Below are 9,559 nucleotides of genomic sequence, written 5' to 3'. Positions count from 1 at the left end.
CGCCCCGCGCGCTTCGGCCGTACTTTCGTCACGTCAGGCCCGCCCCGCTCTGGCCCCGCCCCGGCGCGCTCGGGTTCCGCAGCGCGGCGCCAATCCCCGCCCCCAGCCCTCGGCCTCGGCCCCGCCCCCGCGTCCCGGACGTGCCCGGCAGTGCACGCGCCCCCCGTGCTCTGCGTCCCTGTGCTCGAGCTGCTTGCCGTCGGCACCCTGGGCTGCGCGGTGAGTGTCTGGGCTGCCTCCCTCCCGCCAAAGCCCGGGGCTCTCCCTGGGGAGAGCGGGTATCAGGAGCCCTCCGTTCCCCTCGCCATCAGTATGACGCTCGTCCTGACCCTCCCTCAGCCCGCCCAGGCCCAGGTGTGCCTGGATCGAGTTGCACTACGGTGACAGTGACCTGGCCTGGGGGTTGTGGCCACCCCCTGCTACCCCTCTAGTTGGCCAGTACCTTCGATGCTCTCCACTCTGCTGTCCTGCATTGCTGATCAGTCAGTGCAGGGGGGCTGCCCTTGCGCCTTCTGCTCCCAGGAAGCGTCCAGAAACCTCACTCCGGCCCTTACCTTGCAGCAAGCGTTTAGCATCCTGTGCAGAGCCTCACGTTTCCTCCTCGTATGAGACAGCGTAAGAGGACGCCCAAGTTGTGGGGTCCTCGTTATCATGGCTGGTGTTTGTATACGTTCGCCCTAATTGCCTCCGTAAACACTTATAAACAAGTGGAGTTTGAGAGCCATTCACACTGGGCACCATAATTCCCAAGTTGGTAATAATACAGTAGAGCAGTTCTAAACTACATATTCCTCACTCCCTGGGCTCATTTCCTGAAATCTCAGAATGGTTTTTGCTCTCATTGCCTCAGCTCAGAGGTGGTTTTCTGTCCTGGAGGAACTTTTTGTACATGAAGTGTATGTGGGCACAGCTGTTCTGGGTTGGGTGGCAGTCATCAGGCAGAGAGGCTGCTTTGTCCATAGAGGGTCACCACAGTTCTTCATGGCAGAAGCTGAAACTGTTGAACATAAAGAGCTAAGAATTTGATGGTTATGAACCTGTAGAGTATCTAAGTCAGGCCCTTCTCACCATCTCCCCATCCCGAGACATGATTAGGAGCTGGTTTTGTTTTCACAAGTCCCTCAATGGATAAAATACTCAGTGGGGGAAGGGGGCACATAAAAGGAGAAAGCATAGCACACTGGGGGTAAAACAGTTTGCAGGAAGCAGTGTCAGAGCCCCAGGCCCCAAGCTGGCAATTAACTCAGAGGCATTTTCCCCTCAGGCCCTTCATACCATGTCTCCACCGCCCAGCTCCAAAGTCTGCAAGTAGCAAAGGAGAGCTGGCTTAGATCTCGCAGGTGTTTCTCTCTTCCCGGGTTCTTGTCCTGAGTTGGAATTTGAATAGTAGAGTGGTGTCCGTTACAGTCTGGGTGGCATGAACTGGGCCTCAAGTAGATAGCCAGTAAGGTACTTTCTATGTGGCTATTCTTTCATTAAAACATCTGTATTACCTGTGCCAGATGTAACCACCATTATTAGACACTGCTTTAGACAGGCTTCAGGAGAGCAAGGTTTAAAGAAACCAAGTCCTAGGTGTGGACAGATGGGAACACCGCTCTTGCTCAGCCAAGATTCCAAGGCCTTTCTTTTCCTCTGTTTTGCTCTTCTTGTCACCAGTTGTGTTGCACCTCGGCCTTCTGTCCACAGTTTCCCTGACCTCGTCTTCGTCGGCCGCCTCCGTCCTCCACGGAAGAGGAAGGAGCCCTGAGGAGGAACGCGCTCCTGGGGTCCCGTGGCGTTTCTCCTCCATCCTCTGTTCTTCCGCACTCAGGAACCCCAAACAGTTCACTCTTCGCAGTATTTTTTAATGAAACAAACTTACTGAATTGTCTTTGTTAGTCTTGTTTTGCAGAGGACGTTCAGAAGCCTGTGGCTTCAACCATCGGCCTGTCCTATTGCAGCGCCCACTTGGGCATCAGAGCCCCTTCCAGGTTGCAGGATATTCTTGGTAGAAAAAAGCGGAAGCAAGACGGTGTTTTCTGAGTTCTCTCTTCCTGTCACCCAGCACCGTTATCATCAGCTCTGGCTCACCCTTGGCTCAGAGCCCGCCCAGCTCCCTTGCCCCAGGATAAGATGCCTCTTCTCGATCCGCTGTCCTGAGGGCCTTGACTTCATGTCATGTCTCTGGTCGCCTCGTATGTGTATATGGGGCTCCCAGTCTCTGAAAGGCCCCGAGCTCACCTGACTGCTGTCACCCTTGTTTCCTGGGGTGGTAGCTTCCCATACAGCCACTTAATGAAAGAGCTTCAGTCTTACCTCAGAATGTTATTTAAACAAAACCTGAAAAAGTTTAAATTAGAGACATGCAAGCTGTCATATTACCCTTGGGTGAGAGTGGATCCGCTAGCAGCCTTTTCGCAGATGCTCATGATCAACCAGCCAGTCCCGGAATAACCCATTCCTGGTTTGCAGTGAAAGTCGGTGTGGCTTCCCTGGATGGGGGGAGGTTCCCAGTCTGTTCCCTCCGGGAGCCTGTCTTGGGCCTCGCAGATGAAAGTTTGAGACCCGTGTTGTAGACAGAATACTTTAAGGTGTGTCTTCTGTGGTCTTTGAGTAACTGCTGCATATCTGCTGGGCAGTGGAAAGAAAGTCTAGTTTTCTTTTGACCTAAAACAATTAACAGTAATAAAGAGCCTATGTAGGAGAGCTGCAGTAGTTGGAGAAAACCATATAATGTAGCTATTAAAGTGAATTGTCTAAGAAAAGGAATAACTCATTTCTGTGACCTTTGGGAACCTTTGAAGGAGTCAGGGTGGTTTTGGCAGATGTGGCTCCCATGTAAGTTGGTCACAGTGCTGGGACTCCCTGGCAGTTAAGCCAGTGTGTGGCGGCTCCCCTCCTGATACCTGCTGCAGCCTAAGTAACTAAATACCTACCTGCCCCAGGGGCCCAACAGCAGGGGTGCCTTGGCTACACGTTGAATGCTGAAACTTGCTTTTGATACTGCACGTTGTTTTCTAGTTGGGGCTTAGCACAGGTGTGGGGTCTCCAGGGAGGCAGGCCTCGTATCCCCTCCCCCTAGCCTGGAGTAAACCCATCTGCCTTGTGATGCAGTTGTGGTAAAAGCAATTAAAAATTCTACAGAAACACTTCCTTACAGTTGTTAAACTCATTGTGTGTGTATGCGTGTAACCATGGAAGGGTTTGTGAGAGTTATAAATGCCTCGAATGTCCACTCTGCTACTTGGGAGATTGTCTTGTTAGAATAATTTCCTACCCGTAGCACTTGTGAAGTCAGCAGTCTCCAGCCCTCACTTCTGCCATTCCCAGAAGTCTGGGGGTGAGACTGAACGCACAGCACACTGGTGGTACAACTCGTAAAAGCAGGCACTTGTTAAATCTATTTGTTTTTATTATAGACATCGATCTGCCAGTCGCAATAATGCATTTATGGACATTTTTCTGCTAGCACAGCGCCGGTGGCAGTTTTTACTGACAAATTGAGTCATATGGATAGTAGTTTAGAAAACTCTTACCTTACTGACAGATTGGGCAATTCCCACACTGGATGTTCAGAGGGGTCTAGATAGGTGAAGGGAGCAAGTTGAACTATAGGACAGAATAGGGATGGATCATCTAACTGTGAAACTTAATGAAGAACTGGTGGTTATTTCTCATTTGTTTAAGAAGTTTTAGCTACAGTTTATTCCCCATTAAAAGGACTAAAAATAGACCCCAAGGTGTCGCCTCCAGGTTTTGACCCTCTTGTTTGCCAACATAAGTAAGAACACCACTGGAGTGTGGGACCTATGGCCCTCCCCGGGGCAGGACTTCCGTGAGCAAATAGCATTTCTCCAAAGGTGGTCTGACTGTGCTGGTCTCGGAATTGCTGAGGGTGCTGGCTGAGAAGGCAGTTCGCAGGGCCCCTTGCAGGACCTGGCAGATGAGAGCCTGGGCACCTGTGTCTCTGCAAGGTCCCCAGTAGATTCTGGGGACCCCTAATGTTTGAGCATCACTGGGGAAGTCCTGTGGTGTTTGAGGAGTGGTTCTCTGCGGCCACACAAGCTCCAGAGCTCCCGTTCCAGATGGATCTATTGGCAGTCGGCGTTGTTCTCCGTTGCCTGTGCTTATCGGTTGTGTATGGTTTTGTAACTCCTCAGAGACATGTGAATCTCTTGGAATTGCAAACCCAACATGTTATCATAGTGTTAGAGTTTTCAGCCGTGTGGTTATGACCGAAGATGCAGATGTTACCAAAACTTTGGCATTAGTTTTACAAACAGACGTTAAGCCTGGACAGTCATGCTATATTTCACTCTTATCTTTCCTTTTGAAAGGCCAATATTGCTTTTCTCCTGTCTGGGTAGAAGCATTTTCATGGTCTCAGGTGAGGACTAACTCTCCGAAACACAATTGAATGTGTTTTTGTGGAACTGAACTGAGTTTTTATTCAGTAAGGGCCAGAGTTGTGTGGGGGCAAAGGTGGAACGGTTCCAGTGATGACGGTCCCCAGCTGCAGGGCTGGGGGGCAACTGTTAGCCCACCAGCTGCCCCATATCTTTGGGATTGAAGTGATCACATCTGTTCTACCTGGGTGAGTGTAGGCACGTGAAATAACAGGTGACTATTTTGTGAAGTGTAAAGCAGTGCCTGCCTAGAAATCTTAATTCAGAATCACAGGCTCATGGAAGGATGAGCTTGCAACTGAAAAAGGGCGAGGAACTGACCAGCAGCCGTGTTTCCCTGCAGCCCAGCCAGCCCCTGGTTTTGCAGATTTACACATCATCAGAGCCCTCGTTTGGGGCTGTGGACACAGGACCAGAGGTGTGGCCTGGGGAACAAGACCCCTTTGTTTGGACCCGGCTCACTGGTTACTCTGAGACCTGAGTGTGGTTACTTAACCTTTCCCAGCCTTGGTGTCTCCAAAAAATGGGGACGATGATGCTACCATTCATAAGGCTGTTATGGGATGTTGGGAGAGAGCCGCACCAGGGCCGGCACCTGCGGAGCCTTGAATAGTGAGGATAGTTGACGCTTGTCAGCTTAGTTACAGAATTGTTCTTGGCCGAGGCAGGACTAGAAGTGGGGTCTTGGCTACAGCCCTCCACCTCCCATGTGTCTGTGATTCTGGGCAGTGGGGGGGCCTTTGCTTGGCCTGGAGCATCGTGTAGCTCAGTGTTACTTTGCTAGGTCTCTAAAATTCCGTGTGTCTGTAAGGAGGTAGTTGCTTGGCTGCCTGTGCCTGGTTTTTGACGACAGACATCACTGAGAGACGCTGCAGTGGGTGGTCTCCAGGTACATGTAGCTCAGGTGGCTGTGTTTGGAGCATTCAGGTGTGCCATTGCGGTCGGCAAGTCTGCTCTGTGGGCCCGGAGCAAGCAGGTGGACTGAGCCTGTGTGCTCCCGGTGGACACTGCCAGTCTCCAACCACCCCCAGTCTCTGTCTCTGGGAGGCTGGACATTCATCGTCTGTTAAATTGAAAGAACTCCTCGAAGGACGGAACCCAGAATCCAGCATGGTGGTGGTGTCCCGGGATCAGCGGTGACGCCAGCATGTGACAGTTTCTTCCCGCAGGAGTGAGGGGTGATGCAATCCATTAGGTCAGCTTTGTCAGAACAGAGAATGTACGATAATTTGTGGGTTGGGGGGAAATGGGCCTGCTTTGGGGGTGTCTATTTACCCTCCTGTCATCGTTCAGCCTGGTAGAGTTACTCATGTTCCAGAGGACTCTGACCAGTGCCAAAATGATATCGCCGGTAGTAAATTTATTGAAGGTTTAGTGTGTGTGTTGCTTTACACAGACCAGCATTGTCGTGGTCACCCAGTGATGTGGACACTCAGCCTGATACTGGGAGCGTTAGGGACCTGCACAGGGCCCCTGGGGATAGGTAGAGAGCTCCGTGCTCAGCCTGGGAACAGGCTTTTAACTGCTCCGTGGACTGCGCTCCCTTTGCAGTCGTGAAGCAGCAAAACTGTTAGAAGTCCTTTTATGGGCAAGATGCGACATAAACGAATGTATCTGTGTGTTCAGGTCCACTCTCTGCACACCAGGGTGAGCAGGCATGGTCCTTAGCATTGTGGGAGCAGAGCATGCCCGGGTATGTCCCTGCGTGATGGTGCTTATGGCACTGCTCACGTGTGGCTGATGCTGCGAGGACCCGTGGCAGTGAGGCTGGCTCCGTGTGCGCTTTGCCACTTACCAAAAGCACTCGTGGCCGCCTGCCTTTGCAAGTGGTGGGACTGGTGGCATGGGTGCCAGGACCGCAGCCACACACCTGCCACACCCTGATGTCAGTCCTCAGGGTGGAGGGACTGTGTGTAGAGGCTTGTAAGGCTTCCCCAGGTAGCCTGGGAATGGGGACGAGGACTCGAGGCTGCAGTTGGACCTGTCAACCGTCTGCTGAAGTGGTGCTGGGATGTGGGGACAGAAGGAAGCCTGGCAGGGTGGGGCGGTCCTTGGGGAGCCCTGTGCTGCACTAAGGAAGGGGGCTCTGCTCTCTGGGCCCCTGACAGTTGGGAGCTTTGTGAGTGGGGACAGGAGTCGCAGCACTTCCCATAGAAGCTGCCTTGGCTGGAATGCAGGCTGGATGGGGGAGGAGGAAGGAGAAGAGAAGGAGGAGACGGCAGGCAGCCTCTGTGGTGTGAGCAGTCCCACGTGTGAACGTACTCTCACGTGCAGGACGTCACACGTAGCAAGGGGGCAGACAGTGTGTGACGCTGTGGGGGCTGCCCTGTAGGCTTTCCCAGGACAGAAACGTCATGGGAAGATGACTAAGCTTGCAATCATTTTTCTTAATGAGAAAGAAAAAGTGTTTGGTGTATATGTTTTTTTTGTTCACATAGAAATAATCCTAAGGAAGTCAAGAGAAAAACACCTGGCATTGGAAGGAATCAACCTTCTCTGCCTTGCCTGGTATTTGGGTTCTGAAGTGGGAAGGTTGCCTGGTAGAAACTGCTTGTTCAGGCAGGAGTGTCAGCCGGCAGGAACGAGGCTCACTACCAGGCCTCCCCAGGCCCACCGGCCCTCCGTGGGGGGGTCACCTGTGCCTTCGTGCAAGTACTAGTAGAATCTTTAAAATAAAACTGTCAAGCTTTGGGGTACGGTCATACGAGAATGCAAATTAAAAATACAGTGTGTGCTCAGTCTCCTTAGGTAAAGGTGATAAAATGGACTGGTTAGTGTCCTTGGAGCGTGGTCCCGTCTCTGCACCCGTGGTAGTCGTCGGCCAGCAGAGAACACCGAGGGCCCCGCCTGCCTGGTCTCCAGGCCTCGGGCCCAGTGATCAGCACAATGAGTGGGAGGGCTCTGCCCCGACCCTGTGGTCCGTGAGCGCTGTCCGCAGCAGGTTGCGGGGAGACTGGCCCTGCCAAAGGGTAGATGGTTAAGATGGTTGAGAAGGCCTGCTGGGAGACTTGGACAGTGATTGGGGAGGCCTGGGGCAGAGCACTCCAGGAAGGGCCCTGGTTGGTCACAGGTCATCGTGTTGGAAGGACAGCTGGAAAGATGCTAATGACCTGGATGGAGTCAAGGATGCAGTGCGTTGAGGCCACTGGGCTCTGCAGGCCTCCACACATCCCAGTCGTGGGTAAAGCCAGCACTTGGCCAAGGTCCTTAGATAAGGTGCTTCAAAGTCTCGCTCCTGAACTTGGCGTGTAGTCAGAGTAATGAAAGCAGTGACACACTGTGCGTGACCAAGAATCAAAGGAGAAAGTGTGTGGCGTCCCCTGCTCAGCATGGAATCAGAGTCTTGTGCAGTATTTGCAGCGGCTCTTATTAGTAAGGCATTCTGCACTCGAGTGGGAGCTCCTAGAATAATGGGCGAAGAAAAGAAATGATGTATTTCCAAAAGTTACTGAATTTAGCTAGCTATCCCAAGAAAAGCCCATGTGTGCTATCCTTTATTGTGCAGAAAAATTCGTTTCTGTCACCATTGTGTTATCATCAGATTAAGCTGTCGAGTCAGATGGATGCGCCTGCTCTGCCGCAGGGCTGCTGATTGCCGTGCTCCTGCACCTGCTCGGGACCATCAGTCTCCAGGCCCAGCCGGGCTCCGGGAGCAGGGCTGGTGGACGGTGTCCCCGTTGGGCCAATGTGGGAGGCTGCTTCCCTGATGTGAATTCTGAAATTTGTTGCAAGAACTGTTAGAATGAGTATGTAGGTTCTAAAACTAAATAGACATTCTTAAAATCGAACATTGTCCATCCCTTGGCCCCAGCCAGCCCCCAGGAGGATGGCTTTTGGCAGGCTCCCATCTGTCTGTCATGGTGCCTGACAGCATACTGGACCGTGGGTGCCTTTTCTCCTGCCTCTGAGCATTTTGACAGGGCACTGTGGTTCTGGAGAAGGCTAGTCAAATACTCTCCTGACTCAGCTAGAGGTGTTTCTGCAGTTGCAATGCAGGGGAGCAGCAGTTTGACATGTTTCAGGGGTGCCTGGACCTCCCCTGGGAAGCCAGCCCTGGCATGCAGGTCTCTCATTGTTGGATTCTTGCTACCAGGTCTGCTCAGAACAGTGGAACCCAGGCCCTGGGCTGCCTGGGGTTCGCCTCGTCTAGAGGGTCATCTTCTGGAAACGGGGTGAGTGTTGGACCATTCTGTGTGTGGGACCAGGTCCGCACCGCCCAGCTCGCAGGCTCCGGGCTTCCTCTTGGGATTGAGAACAAAGCACACATGGGCTCTAGATTCACATGACGGGATTCCCACATATCCCTCACCAATGGTGAAGGTACCTGGCCCCCGTCTCTGACTGCAGGGCTTGCCCCTCGCCTGCCCCCCTCAGTGTCCCTGCTTCTGTCCCCGAGGATGCAGGATGCTTCCTGGGAATGCCTGACTGCACACAGACCACCGCTCAAGGAGGCTTCCAGCAGGGCAAGGTGGGCACCCCAGCAGGACATGAGGGGGCACCACCTCTGCCACCTTCTCTTTGAGGCAGGGCTCTAGAAACCATGACCCCACTCTGAGGCGACCCCTCCCACCCACCCAGGCCACTGGGGAATGAGCCTGTGAGACCCTTGTGGCCACTTTCAGCCCAGCAGCTGCCACATCTGCGCAGGCGCTTTCTGTGCGCCTGGGTGCTGGCGCTCGCCTCTGAGAGGAGTGTGCGGTGGCCCATCTCAGAGCCGTCTGTGCTGCCTGGCAGCCCCTACTGAGCATCCCAGAACCGTTGCTCGCTCTGGTCCCGGAGTGCTGCCTGTCTCCGCCCTTCCAGAAGACGCTGCAGCCCCCATAGCGTCCCCCTCTCAGCAGGCCGTCCGGCTCACTCGGGCTTCTGCTCTGCCTGTGTCGCACTGTCTCTTGATGCTGGAATTCTACACTAGAAGCTCTGAGGCCTGGTGTGGGGCTTGTACTTGATGGTATGCCCAGGAAAGGTGCTGTGGACTGGAGGTACCCCCCAGATTCGTAGGTTGAAGCCCTGGCCCCCCAGTGTGCTGTATGTGGAGTTCCGGCCTTTAGGAGGTAGTTAATATTAAATGAGGTCGTAAGGAAGAGCCCTCGTCCAGTAGGATTGGTGGCCTTATAAGGAGGAGGAAGAGGGAGATCCCATGTGTCCCCACTGCATGAGGACATGGGGAAAAG

At 53.3% G+C, this 9,559-nt stretch overlaps 1 protein-coding gene across 2 annotated transcripts in view; it reads left to right on the top strand.

Moving 5' to 3' along the window:
- The first annotated feature begins 90 nt into the window (after nt 1-90).
- The window catches only part of MGMT (O-6-methylguanine-DNA methyltransferase), a 252,852-nt gene continuing 243,383 nt past the window's right edge, over nt 91-9,559 (top strand). The window contains exon 1 of one of the 2 annotated variants that reach the window (XM_037011745.2): nt 91-219. The gene's annotated coding sequence lies outside the window, so the exon portion shown is untranslated. The remainder of the gene's footprint in view (nt 220-9,559) is intronic. The other variant, XM_073240121.1, reaches the window with a different exon arrangement.

The sequence above is a fragment of the Manis javanica genome, chromosome 7 (genome assembly GCF_040802235.1).
Source record: "Manis javanica isolate MJ-LG chromosome 7, MJ_LKY, whole genome shotgun sequence".
In the NCBI taxonomy this organism is placed as follows: Eukaryota; Metazoa; Chordata; class Mammalia; order Pholidota; family Manidae; genus Manis; species Manis javanica.
Note: the sequence above shows the minus strand (reverse complement) of the source record. Positions and strands in the feature narration are given on the sequence as shown.